The 14,391-nt window shown below is 37.1% G+C and overlaps 1 protein-coding gene across 4 annotated transcripts in view; it reads left to right on the top strand.

Annotated features, from left to right (window-relative positions):
• Positions 1–14,391, top strand: part of BBS9 (Bardet-Biedl syndrome 9) — a 506,926-nt gene that overhangs the window by 211,846 nt on the left and 280,689 nt on the right. The gene's annotated exons all lie outside the window — the stretch shown is intronic.

Below are 14,391 nucleotides of genomic sequence, written 5' to 3'. Positions count from 1 at the left end.
CGGATCTCAGCTCACTGCAAGCTCCGCCTCCCGGGTTCACGCCATTCTCCTGCCTCAGCCTCCTGAGTAGCTGGGACTACAGGCGCCCGCCACCTCGCCCGGCTAGTTTTTTGTATTTTTTAGTAGAGACGGGGTTTCATCGTGTTAGCCAGGATGGTCTCGATCTCCTGACCTGGTGATCCGCCCGCCTCGGCCTCCCAAAGTGCTGGGATTACAGGCTTGAGCCACCGCGCCCGGCCCTAAACTTTTTATAAATGGGATCATACAGTAGGTATGTTTTAATCTTTGTTTTATTTTGTTCGACATACTATTTTTTAACATCCATCTGTGTTTTTGCATGTAACAGAGGCTATTTATTTTTCTATTACTGAGTAGTGTTCAATTCAATGAATATACCTTCTTCTGTGTAAATCTTTTTGTGGACTTATGTTTTCATTTATCTTGGCTAAATGATGAGGAGAAGATTTGCTGAGTTAAAGGGTTGTTATATATTTATTCTTTGAAGAAACTGCCAAAACTTTTTGCAAAGTAGTTAGACTGTTTTACATTCCTACTAGTGATATATGACAGTTCTGGTTGCTCAACATCCTCTCCAACATTTAGTACTGTCAGTCTTTTTAATTTAGATATTCTAATGTATGTAGGGTGCTAGCTAATTGTGATTTTAATTAGCATTTCCCTGATAACTAATGATGAGCATTTTTTTTTTTCATGGCTTATTGGCCATTTTTATACTTCACTCTGTGAGATGTATATTCATGTCTTTTGCCCAGTTAAATTTTTTTGTTATTGTTATAGGAGTTCTTTATATAGAAGGACACAAGTCCTTTGATGAAAATTTGTTTTGTGAATATTTTCTCCCAGTCCTCGGCATGGCTATTCATTTTTTCACAGTGACTTTGGATGAGCAGAAGTTTTGAAACTTGAAGAGGTCTAGTTTGTCATTTTTCTTTTAAGATTTTTGCTTTCTGCGGCCTAAGAAATCATTGTCTATTACAGGTCATCAGGATATTGTCTTATGTTTTCTTTAGAGAGCTTTATAAGTATAGTTCTTTGTTTATGTCTGTGATCCATCTCAAATTAATTTTTGTATATAATGTGAGGTTTATTTTTTTCCAAATGGATATCCAATTGCTCCAACATTATTTATTGAAAAGACTTTCCTTTCCTCTTTGAATTACTTTGGCATCTTTGTTGAAAACCAGTTGAGCATATGAGCATGGGTTTGTTTCTGGAGTCTTTATTCTGTTCCACTGATCTGTTTAGTCTCATGCCAATACCACATTGTCTTGATTACTGTATGTCGATTTATAGTGTATCTTGAGTTCACTTGTGAAACCCCTCCGTATCTATTCCTCTTTTTTCAAGGTTGTTTTGCTATTTTGTTTTTTTTTGCATTTTGTAAAAGTGTGGAAAATAACTTGTTACTTAAAAAAAAGAAAACTTGCTGGGATTTTCATCTGGATTATGTTGCATAGATCACTGGTGAGAATCAGCATTTTTTTTTTTTTTAACAATATTAAGTCTTTAAGGATGTATCTTTTTAAAGCATATTTCTGTTCATGTCACTGACCAGCTCAGAAGCCTTCACTGCTTCTACAAGTACATAGTGTGAAATCTTTGGCAGTTTTGTTCCCAACAATCCAATTCTTCTTTTTTTTTTATCCACTATATGTTGCATCCAGGCCCCTTATTCTTTTGCAGACATAATCTAAACTTTTCTCTATTCATATTTTTGTTCTCTTATGTCCTCCATTCTGGGTATTCTTCACACCTACTCTCCACGTCCACAGGCCCAAATATTACAGGCACTTATGTTATAATGTAATACATTACAAAGTAACAATGGAGGATTTTAAAAAATAAATTGTCTGGGTTAGGTCACTCAACATTTATACAACTTTATAATCAGATCAACAACAAAGTAAACAAACAGAAAATAAAAAAGAAAAAAGCCAAACCCCAGTAACAATCATAATAAAATATAACTTTAATTGTAAGTAGAAAGGTGAAGATAGCTGGAATGAAGGGTTAAGGGAGAATAATGGGATAATGGTGCATTGTATACAGTCATGTGCTTTGATTTTCTGTTGCTGTTTAGAGGTTCAAACATTTATATTGGGAAAAATTGAGTGTCAACTTCAAAGTTCTATTGACATTATTTCCTGGTCTGTGAACCACATAGGAGTTAATTCAAATATCAGAAACAATCATTGAAGAACAGACTGTCCTTCAGTGTCCAGCAGCATGCACTTTTTTTCCATCATTAAAACTCCCCGGACTCTCCTGGCTAGAAATGGCATTCCTACTTCTGAATATTAAAGTACTTTATACTTGTTTTATTGTACTTATGTCTTCTACCTCTTCTTATCCTTATTGAAGTATATCAAAGTCGTATTCTTTCCTGGGGTTGCAATCTTTTTGAGCTAATTTCTGGTTTATTTGTGTATGTTCTGTAGCACTTCAAATGGTATCCTGCATGTAACAGGTGTTTGAAAATATTTGATGAACAAATGAATGAGTGAGTGAATAAATGATGAGTCAATGAATTGTAGTAGAGAAATGAGAAGTGAAGAGCAAATTACAAAGGAGGCTGGAGTAAAATTGTATACAGTGCCCCTGCCCTTTTGTTTTTGTATTTTAGTGTTAGTTTGTTAAAGACACTAAAGAATCCAAAATTGCTTTAACCATAAGAATGTAATTATAATTTGAGATAATTCCTATATGAAAATTTTATCTTCTTTGTTTAAGACATACTTGTCTTCATAAGAACTAACTAGTAGGCTACATCGCTGTTAGAGTTTGGAGATATATATTAACTCACTTTATAACCCAGATAATTTTAAAATTTGATAACTCTCATCAAAATAGATTTTTAGTTATTTTCTAGATGTACAAAGTTGGCACCTGCTGAAAGTAGTAACTTCTAAAGGGCTATCAAATATGTCATTGTTACTGAATTCTAAATAGATATGTTAGCTAGTTTCATTTCAACATGAGGAAGTAGCCATAATCATTTGGTATTTAGCCTTGTAGATTAAAGGCAAATATTCATTTAACATTTTGTGTGGAATTGGTCTCTCCTTTTCCTTTTCTCTTTGAGCAGTGTGCTTAGAAAAATAATGAAAAAACCCTATAGTTTATTTAAAATACAGTTCAGTTAAGTGTAAAATCATTCTGTTCTGTAACATTTTTCATTTGTTGAAAACATAGTCAATTCTTAAAAAATCATTTTGTATGAAGTGTTATTTGCTGCCATTTGAGGGGAGCTGTGTTGTAGTGGAGTTTCAGACCTGAAGCCAGAAACCTGACTCTTAACTGCAGCTCTGCTTATTATTTCCTGGCAACCATGATCTGTTAATTCCTTTTCTCTGGGTTTCTTTCCTTCCCCACCCCACCCGTTTCTTTCCTTCCCCACCCCACCCGTTTTTTTTTTTTTTTTTTTTTTTTTTTTTTTTTTTTTTTTTTAATAAAGTAGAGGCAATACCTTTTTTTCCATAAGGCTATTGGGGATTAAATGAGATAATGTGGTTTCACCCCTAAAGATGTTTGAGTTTGTCTCCTCTCTCTTCCCATTCGTCTTGCCTGGGCCACCATCTTTTCTTGCCTGGATTTACTGTGTTAACTCCAGAAGTGGTCTCTTCACATTGAAATCAGAAGAGATCTTTGTCAAAGACGAATCTGATCACGTCAGTCCTGTACTTAAAACCCTTGCGTGGGCCAGGCGCAGTGGCTCACGCCTGTAATCTCAGCACTTTGGGAGGGCAAAGAGGGCAGATCACATGAGGCTAGGAATTTGAGACCAGTTTGGCCAACCTGGAGAAACACCGTCTAATAAAAATACAAAAATTAGATGGGAATGGTGGTGTATTCATCTGTAAATCCAGCTACTTGTGAGGCTGAGGCATGAAAATTGCTTGAACCCAGGAGGCAGAGGTTGCAGTGAGCTGATCACACCACTACACTCCAGCCTAGGCAACAGAGCAAGACTATCTCAAACAAAACAAAACAAAACAAAACAAAACAAAACAAAACAAAGCTCTGTCTCAAACAAAACAAAACAAAACAAAACAACAAAAACAAAACCCCCTTGCATGACTTCCCTTTGCTTGAAGATAAAATTCACCACCTTTAATGGAATCTAAAGAGTCTGAATAATTTAACCTGTTGTGATTCCTTGGCCCATTTTGACTTAATTGCCCTCTGAGTTTTCTTTGCTCTTGCCACTCTTGGCTTCCTTATTTCACTGGATGTTTCATGTATCTGCTTCTTTTGGAGTTGGTCCTTTTTGAAGAAGCTTTTTACAACATTTGTCCTCTTATAGCTTTGCTCCTCCCTCCCCAAGTCTCTCTTCTTTATATTGTGGCTTAAATGTCACTTTTTCAGACAGTGAGATACCTTGTAACCATTGTCCCTACCCTTCAATCCCATATGCTCACTGCCTGGTTCAAGTTCCTTTGAGATCTCTATTTATGTATCTGTATCTAGTCTGGCTACTTTACTTTTTTAAAAAAATTATTATTTTTTAAAAAACATTTTAATTTCTGTAGGTTTTTGGGGAATGGGGGTATTTGGTTACATGAGTAAGTTCTTTAGTGGTGATTTGTGAGATTTTTGGAGCACCCATCATCCAAGCAGTATACACTGAACCCAATTTGTAGTCTTTTATCCCTCACCCCCATTCCTCTCCTTCCCCACCCCAGGCCCCAAAGTCCATTGTATCATTCTTATGCCTTTGCATTCTCATAGCTTAGCTCCCACTTAAGAGTGACAACATACGAAGTTTGATTTTCCATTCCTGAGTTACTTCACTTAGAATAATAGTCTCCAGGGCTGGGTGTGGTGGCTCATGCCTGTAATCCCAGCACTTTGGGAGGCTGAGGTGGGCGGATCATGAGGTCAGGAGTTCGAGACCAGCCTGGCCAACATGGTGAAACCCCGTCTCCACTAAAAATACAAAAGTTAGCTGGGCATGGTGGTGGGTGCCTGTAATCCCAGCTACTTGGGAGGCTGAGGCAGGAGAATTGCTTGAACCTGGGAGGCAGAGGTTGCAGTGAGCCAAGATCGTGCAACTGCACTCCAGCCTGGGTGACAGAGCAAGACTCTGTCTCAAAAAAAAAAATAAATAAAAGGAATAATAGTCTCTAGTTCCATCCAGGTTGCTGCAAATGCCATTAATTCACTCCTTTTCATGGCTGAGAAGTATTCCATTGTATATATATACCACAGTTTTCTTTATCCACTCATTGATTGATGGGCATTTGGACTGGTTCCATATTTTTGCAATTGCAAATTGTGCTGCTATAAACATGCATGTGTAAGCATCTTTTCTTTTCTTTCTTTTTTTTTTTTTAGCATCTTTTTCATAAAATGACTTCTTTTCCTCTGGGTAGATACCCAGTAGTGGGATTGCTGGATCAAATGGTAGTTCAACTTTTAGTTCTTTAAGAAATCTCCACACTGGTTTCCACAGTGGTTGTACTAGTTTACATTCCCACCGGCAGTATAGAAGTGTTCCCTTTTCACCCCATATATGCCAACATCTATTTTTTTTTTTATTATGGCCATTTTTTTTTTTTGCAGGAGTAAGGTGGTATTACATTGTGGTTTTGATTTGCATTTTTCTGATCATTAGTGATGTTGAATATTTTTTCATGACCAAGAACCCAAAAGCAAATGCAACAAGAACAAAGATAGATAAGTGGGACTTAATTAAACTAAAGAGCTTCTACACAGCAAAAAGAACAGTCAGCAGAGTAAACAGACAACCCACAGAGTGGGAAAAAATCTTCACAATCGATATATCTGACAAAGGACTAATATCCAGAATTTACAAGGAACTCAAACAAATTAGTAAGAAAAAAACCAAACCATCCTGTCAAAAAGTGGGCCAATGACATGAGTAGACAGTTCTCAAAAGAAGATATACAAATGGCCACAAACATATAAAAAAGTATTTTTAATTTTTGTGGGCACATAGTAGTGGTATATATTTATGGGATACAGGAGATGTTTTGATACAGGCCTACAATGCATAATAATCACAACAGGGCAATGGGGGTTTCCTCACTTCAAGCATTTATCCCTTCTTTGTATTACAAAGAATTAAGTTATACTCTTTAGCTATTTTTAAATGTACAAAAAATCATTACTGACTGCAGTCACCCTGTTGTGCTAGCAAATACTAGATCTTATTCATTCTTCCTATCTATATTTTTGTATCCATTATCCATCCTTCTCCCACTACCCTTCCCAGCGTCTGGTAATCATTGTTCTAATCTTTATGTTCATGAATTCAATTGTTTTAATTTTTAGCCGCCATAAATAAGCCAAAACATGCAAACTTTGTCTTTCTGTGCCTGGCTTATTTCACTTAGTATAATGACCTGCAGTTCCATCCTTGTTGCAAATGACAGGATCTCATTCTTTTTATGGCTGAATAGTATTCCATTGTGTATATATAACAACATTTTCTTTATCCATTCATCTCTTGATGTACATTAAGTTGCTTCCAAATCTTGACTATTGTGAATAGTGCTGCAATCTACCGATTTCCTTTCTTTTGGGTATATAACAGGGAGTGGGATTGCTAGATCATATGGTAGCTCTATTTTTAGTTTTTTGAGGAACTTTGAAACTGCTCTTCATAGTGGTTGTACTAATTTCCATTTCCAACAACAATGTATGAGTGTTCCCTTTTCTTCACATTTTTGTCAGCATTTGTTATTTCCTGACTTTTAGATAAAAGCCATTTTAACTGAGGTGAGATTATATCTCGTTGTAGTCCTGAAGAGTTTCCTCAATGTTCTCAATGTTTTTTGTAGTAGTTTCGTAGTTTGAGATAAAAGATTTCAGTCTTTAATCCATTTTGAGTTGAGTTTTGTACATGGGGAGAGGGGTCTAGTTTCATTCTTTTACATATAGATATCCAGTATTCCCAGCCTTACTTATTGAAGAGACTGTCCTTTCCCCAGTATATGTTCTTGACAGCTTTATCAAAAATTATTTCAGTGTAAATACATTCATCTACAATGATGTTTCTGGGTTCTCTCTTCTGTTCCATTGGTCTTTGTGTCTGTTTTTATGCCAGTACTGTGCTGTTTTGGTCACCATAGCTCTGTAGTTTAATTTGAAGTCAGATAATGTAATCCTTCCAGTTTTGTTGTTCTTGCTAAAGATAGATTTGGCTATTCTGGGTCTTTTGTGCTTCCATGTAAATTGTTGGATTTTTTTTTTCTATTTCTCTGAAGAATGTCAGTAGTATTTTTATAGGAAGATCATTGAATGTATAGATTGCTTTGGGTAGTATGGACATTTTAGCAATATTGATTCTTCCAATTCATGAACATGGAATATCTTGCCATTTTTTTCTGTCCTCTTCAATTTTTTTCAAAAGTGTTTTATAGTTTTCATTGTAGAGACCTTTTTTTCCTTAGTTAATTCCTAGGTATTTAATTTTCTTTGTAGCCTTTGTAAATGGGATTACTTTCTTGATGTCTTCTTCAGATTGTTCACTATTGGCATATAGAAATACTACTGATTTTTGTGTGTTGATTTTGTATCTTGCAACTTTACGGAATTTGTTGTAATAGTTTTTTGGTGGAGTCTTTAGTTCTTTCCAAATGTAGTATCATATTGTCTGCAAACAAGGGCAATTTACCTTCTTCCCTTTCAATTTTGGATGACCTTTATTTCTTTGTCTTGTTCAATTGATAGGTAGGATTTACAGTACTATGTTGAATAACAGTGGTGAAAGTGGGCATCCTTGTCATGTTCCAGATCTTGGAGGAAAGGCTTTCATTTTTTCCCATTCAGTATGATATTAGCTATGGGTCTGTCTTATATGGCTTTTGTTGTGTTGAGGTGTATTCCTTCTATACCCAGTTTTTTTAGGGTTTTTTTTTTTTTATCATGAAAGGATGTTGAATATTATCAAATACCTTTTTTTCATCATCAGTTGAAATGATTGTATGGTTTTTGTCCTTCATTGTGTTGACTTGATGTACCACAATGATTGATTTGCGTATGTTGAACTATGCCAGCATCCTAGGGATAAATCCCACTTGGTCCTAATGAATGATCTTTTTAATGCGTTTTGAAGTTGCTTTACTAGTATTTTGTTGAGGGTCTTTGCATCAATGTTCATCAGTTTTATTGGCCTGTAATTTTCTGTTTTTGATATGTTTTTGCTTTATTTTGGTTTCAGGATAATACTGGTTTTGTGGAATGAGTTTGGAAGTATTCCCTCCCCTCTTTTTTTTGTAATAATTGAAGTAGAATTGGTATTAGTTTTTAAAACATATTTAGTATAATTCAACGGTGAAATCATTGGGTCTCAGGCCTGTTTTTTTTTTTTTTTTTTTTCTTTTGACTGGGAAACTTTATTATGGCATCAATCTCATTACTTGTTTTTGGTCTGTTTAGGTTTTGGATTTCCTCATGGTTCAATCTTGGTATATTTGTATGTGTCTAGGAATTTGTCCATTTCTTCTAGGTTTACCAATTTATTGGCATATAGTTGCTCATAGTAGCCACTAATGATCCTTTGAATTTTTGCAATATAAGTTGTGCTGTCTCTCTTTTACTCTCTGATTTTACTTATTTGGGCATTCTGTCTTTTTTTCTTAGTCTGGCTAAAGATTTGTTCATTTTGTTTATCTTCTCAAAGAACAACCTTTTCTTTAATTGATTTTTGTATTATTTTCTTTTTTCAATGTCATTTATTTCTGCTGTGATGTTTATTATTTTTCTCTTTTACTACTTTTCTCTTTTACTAGTTTTTTTAAAAAAAATTCATTTGATTTGCTCTTACTTTTCAGATTCTTTAAGATGCATGATTAGGTTGTTTATTTGAAGTTTTTCTGCTTTTTAACTGTAGATGCTTATAGTGGTAAAGTTCCCTCTTAGTACTTAGTGGTAAAGTATCCCATAGGTTTTGGAATATTATGTTTCCATTATCATTTATTTCAAGAAAATTTTCAGTTTCCTTTTAATGTCTTCATTGATCCACTGTTCATTAATTATTGTTTAATTTCCATGTGTTTGCATAGTTTCCAAAATACCTCTTGTTATTGATTTCTAGTTTTATTCCATTTTGGTCAGAGAAAAATTTTTGATGTTATTTCAGGTTTTTTGAATGTTTTAAGACTTGTTTTGTGGCCTAACATTTTGTCTGTTTTTGAGAATGATCCATTTGCTGAAGAAAACAGTGTGTATTCTGCAGCCGTTAGATGAAATGTTCTGTAAGTATATGTTACCTCTATTTCGTTTGTAATGCTGGTTAATCCGATGTTTCTTTGTTTATTTTGTGTCTGAAAGATCTGTTCAATATTGAAAGTGATGTGCTGAAGTCTATAGCTGTTATTTTACAGGATTCTATCTGTGTCTTTTGCTCTAGTAATATTTGCTTTATTTATTTGGATGCTCCAGTGTTGGGTGCATATATATTTACAATTTTTAAGTCTTCTGGTTAATTGAGTTTTTTAATCATTATATAATGACTTCCTTCATCTCTTTTTATAGTTTTTGTTGTGAAATCTATTTTGTCTGATATAAATATAGCCACTCCTTGTCTTCTTTGGTTTCCACTGGCATGGAATATCTTTTATCATCCTTTTATTATTAGTCTCTTTGTATCTTTACATGTGAAGCATGTCATTGTAGGCAGCTGATCACTGGGTCTTTTTTAAAAAAAATTCATTAAGCCACTGTATGTCTTTTGATTGTACAGTTTAGTACTTTTATGTTCAGCTTTCATTATTAATAAGTAAGGACGTACCCCTGCCATTTTGTTCTGTGGTTTCTGGTCTTCTCCTCCTTCTTTTCTTCATTTGCGTCTTCCTTTTTTTTTTTTGACGAGGTCTTGCTCTGTCACCTAGGCCGGAGTGCAGTGGTGTGATCTCAGCTCACTGCAACTTCTGCCTCACGGGTTCAAGCAATTCTCCTGCCTCAGCCTCTCGAGCAGCTGAGATTACAGGCATGTGCCACCATGCCTGGCTAATTTTTGTATTTTTGGTAGAGACAGGGTTTTACCATGTTGGCCAGGCTGGTCTTGAACTCTTGACCTCAAGTAATCCACCTGCCTCGGGATCGCAAAGTGTTGGGATTACAGGCGTGAGCCACAATGCCTGGACCCCTGTCTTCCTTTTAGTGAAAGTTATCTTTCTCTGGTGGTACGTTTTAATTTCTTGCTCTTTATCTTTTGTTTATCTGTTGTATGTGTTTTGATTTGAGTTTACCATGAGGCTTGCAAATATGATCTTATAACCTATTATTTTAAACTGATGAACACCTAACTCTGATTTCATAAACAAGCAAATAAATCAAAGAAACAAGGAGAAAACTGATAAAAACTCTACAGTTAACTTTGTCCCTCTGCTTTTTAACTTTTATTGTTTCTCTTTATATCTTATTTTACTATCTATGTTTCAAAACATTGTTGTAGCTCTTATTTTTGATTCAGTTCATCTTTAGTTTTCTTACTCAAGATAGAGTAGTTCACACACCACAATTACAGTGTTGTACTATTCTGTATTTTTCTGTGTCCCTGCTATTACCAGTGAGTTTTGTACCTTCAGATGATTTCTTATTACTTGTTAACATTTTTTTTTTTTCTTCAGATTGAAGAACTCCCTTTAGCATTTCTTGTAGGGCAGATCTAGTGTTGATGAAATCTATCAGCTTTTGTTTGGGAGAATCTTAGTTCTCCTTCATGTTTGATGGATACTTTTGCTGGATATACTATTCTAGGAAAAGTTCTTTTTTTTTTTCTTTCACCACTTTAAATATATCATGACACTCTCTCCTGGCTTGTAAAGTTCCCATTGAGAAGTTTTCTGCCAGACATACTGGAACTCCATTGTAAGGCGTTTGTTTCTTTTCTCTTCTTGCTTTTAGGATGCTTTGTTTATCCTTGCCTTTTGGAGTTTGATTATTAATGATCTTGCAGTAGTCTTATCTGTGTCAAATCTGCTTGCTGTTCTGTAACCTCCTTGTACTTGAATATTGGTATCTTTCTCTAGGTTTGTGAAGTTCCGTTATTATCTCTTTGAGTAAACTTCCTACCTCTATCTTTGTCTCTACCTCCTCTTCGAGGCTAATACCTCTTAGATTTACCATTTTGAGGCTATTTTCTAGATTTTGTAGGTATGCTTTATTGTTTTTAAATTATTTTTTCTTTTGTTTCCTCTGACTGTATATTTTCAAATAGCCTGTCTTCAAGCTTACTAATTCTTTGACTTGATTAGTTCTGTTGGTGAGGCACTCTGATACATTCTTCATTATGTCAGTTGCATTTTTCAATTCCAGAATTTCTACTTGATTCTTTTAAATTATCTCAATGTCTTTGTTACATTTATCTGATAGGATTCTCAACGTCTTCTCTGTGTTATCTTGAATTTCTTTGTGTTTCCTGAAAACAGCTCTTTTGATTTCTCTGAAAGGTCACATATCTCTGTCTCTCTGGGATTAGATCCTTGTGCCTTATTTAGTTCATTTGGTAAGGTCATGTTTTCCTTGATAGCCTTGGTGCTTGTGGATGTTCATCAGTGACTGGGCATTGAAGGGTTAGATATTTATTGTAGCCTTTGCAATCTGGGTTTGTTTGTACCTGCCCTTTTTCTGAAAGCTTTCCAGGTATTCAGAGGGACTTGGGTGTTACAATGTAGATTTTGGGTCACTGCAGCCATATCTGCATTAGGGGACACCTGAAGCCCAGTAACACTGTGGCTCTTATAGTGGTGCCACCTTGGTGGACTTGGATAAGATCCAGAATAATTCTCTGGATTACTAGGGAGAGACTCTTGCTTTCTTCCCTTACTTTTTCCCCAACAAATAGAGTTTCTCTCTCTCTATGCTGTGCTTCCTGGAGCTGGGGGAGTAGTGACACAAGCACTCCTGTGGCCACCACCAATGGGAGTATGCTGGGTTAGAGCTGAAGCCAGAATGTACTGGGTCTAATCCAAGGCCTCTCATAACCACTGCCTGTCTACCACTTACATATGCTCAAGTCCCTAGGACTCTACAATCATCAAGTGGTAAAGGTAGCCAGGCTTGTGTCCTTCCCTTTTGGGCAATGAATATCCTATGCCCCCAGGTGGGTCCAGAGATGCTCTCTGGGAGCCAGGATCTGGAATCAGAAAGTTAGGAATCTACCTGGTGCTCTGTTTTAGTACAGTGAGCTGGTACTCAAGACACAAGACAATGTCCTTCCCACTCTTTTCCCTCCCTCCACTCCCCTCCTCCACCCCTTCCTTTCCCCTCCATTCCCCTCCCATTAGTCTCTCCCCATTGCTACCACTTCCTAGGCTTGCAGTGAGTACTGCCTGGCTACCGCTGATATTCACTCAAGCCCCAGGCTCTTCAGTCAACTTTTGATGAATGCTGCCAGGCTTAAGCAGTGGGTTCCCCTCTCAGGGCAGGTCCTAAAATGCTTGCTGTCCGAGAGCCAAGGATTAGAATTGGGGACCTGAAGAGCTTGCTTGGTGCTCTATTCCACTGCAGCCCAGCTGGTACCTAAGCTGTAAGACAAAGTCCCCTTTACTCTTCTCTCTCCTTTTCTGAAGCGGAATGAGTCTTCCCCATGGCCATTGCAGTTGGGAATGTGCTAACCGGAAGCCAGCACTTCTCTGAATTCCAGTCAAGGCCCATGACGAGTACTGCCTGGCTACCACTGTTGACTATTCAGGGCCCAGGGGCTCTTCAATCAGTAGGTAATGAATCTTGCCTTGAGTGGATCTTTCACTTCGAGGCAATGGGTTCCCTTCTGGCCCAGGTTATGTCTAGAAATGTCATCTGGGAGCTAGGACTTTGAATGAGTACCTGAGGTCTCTGCTCAGTGTCTTATTCTACTGTGGATGAGCTGTCATCCAAATTACAAGACAAAGTACTCTTTACTTTCCTCTCTCCTCTCTTCAAGCAGAAGGAAGGGGTATTTTCCAGAGCTATGCACTACTTTGCTGGGCGTTGAGGGAAAGGTGGTGCAAGCACTCCCTTGGCTGCCCAATCTGGTGTCTTATTAAGTCTTTTGCCCTCCATGTCCACTGGCACTGAGCCCAATGAAGCACTAGGACTTGCCCAGGAATTGTGGTTCTTGTGGCCTAGACTTTCTTTCAAGTTTATTTGGGACCACAGAACACTTTACCTGCAGTGGCAAGATTTCCTGGAACTCAATTTCCTACCACTGGGATAGACAATTTCATTTTTTATTCTGGCAGAATAGAAAATGAAAATGAGGTGGAGGAATGTATTATGTAGGGCCTTGAAGACTCTTGTAAGGACTTGAGTTTTCGTTATGAGTACCAGAGGAGCCACTGGAGAGTTGTAAGGTAACATGAATATTTTTACTACTTTGTTGGAAAGTTACTGTAGAGGCACATGTATAGAAGTGGAGATACTGGTTAATAGCAGTTATCCAGGGCAGATTAAAGGGTATTTGTTAGACTTGGTGTGGTGGTTCACACCTATATTCCCAGTGCTTTGGGAGGTTGAGGCAGGAGGATCACCTGAGGCCAGGAGTTCACAACCAGACCTGCAACATAGCAAGACCCTATTTCTAACAACAACAAAAAAATTAGCTTGGTATGTTGGCATGCACCATGTAGTCCCAGCTACTTGGGAAGTTGAGGCAGGTCACTTGAGCCCTGGAGTTTGAGTTACAGTGAGCCATTATCATGCCACTGCACTCCAGCCTGAGTGACAGAGTGAGAGTCTGTCTCTAAAGAAGAAACAATAAAAAAGAAATGTTTGTTTCATGCGTGCAGTAGTGTTCTTGGTGAGAAATGGTTGGATTCTGGACATATTTAAAAAAGTAAGGCTGGCAATATTTGCTGATGAATTTTATGTGGTTGCAAGAAAAAGAAAAGGGAGGGGGAGTCAAGGATGGCTCTAAGGTTCTTTCTGGATGAGCAGCTTAAAGAATGGAGTTACCAATAGCAGAAATATGAAAGACGCAGGAGGGTAGCTTTGAGTTGGAAAGGTGGGGCCAAATCAGGAACTCAGGGGTAGCCATGTTGAGCTTTAGATGTCTGTTGGCCTTCTAAGTATAGCTGTCAAGTAGGGGGCTGGATGTACATGTCTGGCTGGAGAAATAGAGGTGGGAGCTGGCATGAAGAAAGTATTTAAAGTCATTAAGACTGAATGAAGTCACCAAGGCTGGAGTCCTCTGCCTTTATTTCTTCCATTGTTTTTCATCTGTGAGGATCTACTTGTAGGTCAAGATCCAGCTTTTGCATCCTCTGCCCTGTGAAGCCTTGCTCTGCTCTCTCATGCAGGTGCATTGTACTCTCTTCCTACTGTGCTCTGTCTACCACATTGGATTGCAATTGCTTTTATTTAAAGTAAGTTTGAAGTCCTTCCGATTAGACCAAAGTTTTTCATACAGCAAGCATCATG

Source organism: Rhinopithecus bieti, unplaced genomic scaffold, assembly GCF_001698545.2.
Source record: "Rhinopithecus bieti isolate Rb0 unplaced genomic scaffold, ASM169854v2 scaffold_19617, whole genome shotgun sequence".
Classification (NCBI taxonomy): Eukaryota; Metazoa; Chordata; class Mammalia; order Primates; family Cercopithecidae; genus Rhinopithecus; species Rhinopithecus bieti.
The sequence above is the reverse complement of the archived record's forward strand: the minus strand, read 5'-3'. Positions and strand labels throughout refer to the sequence as shown.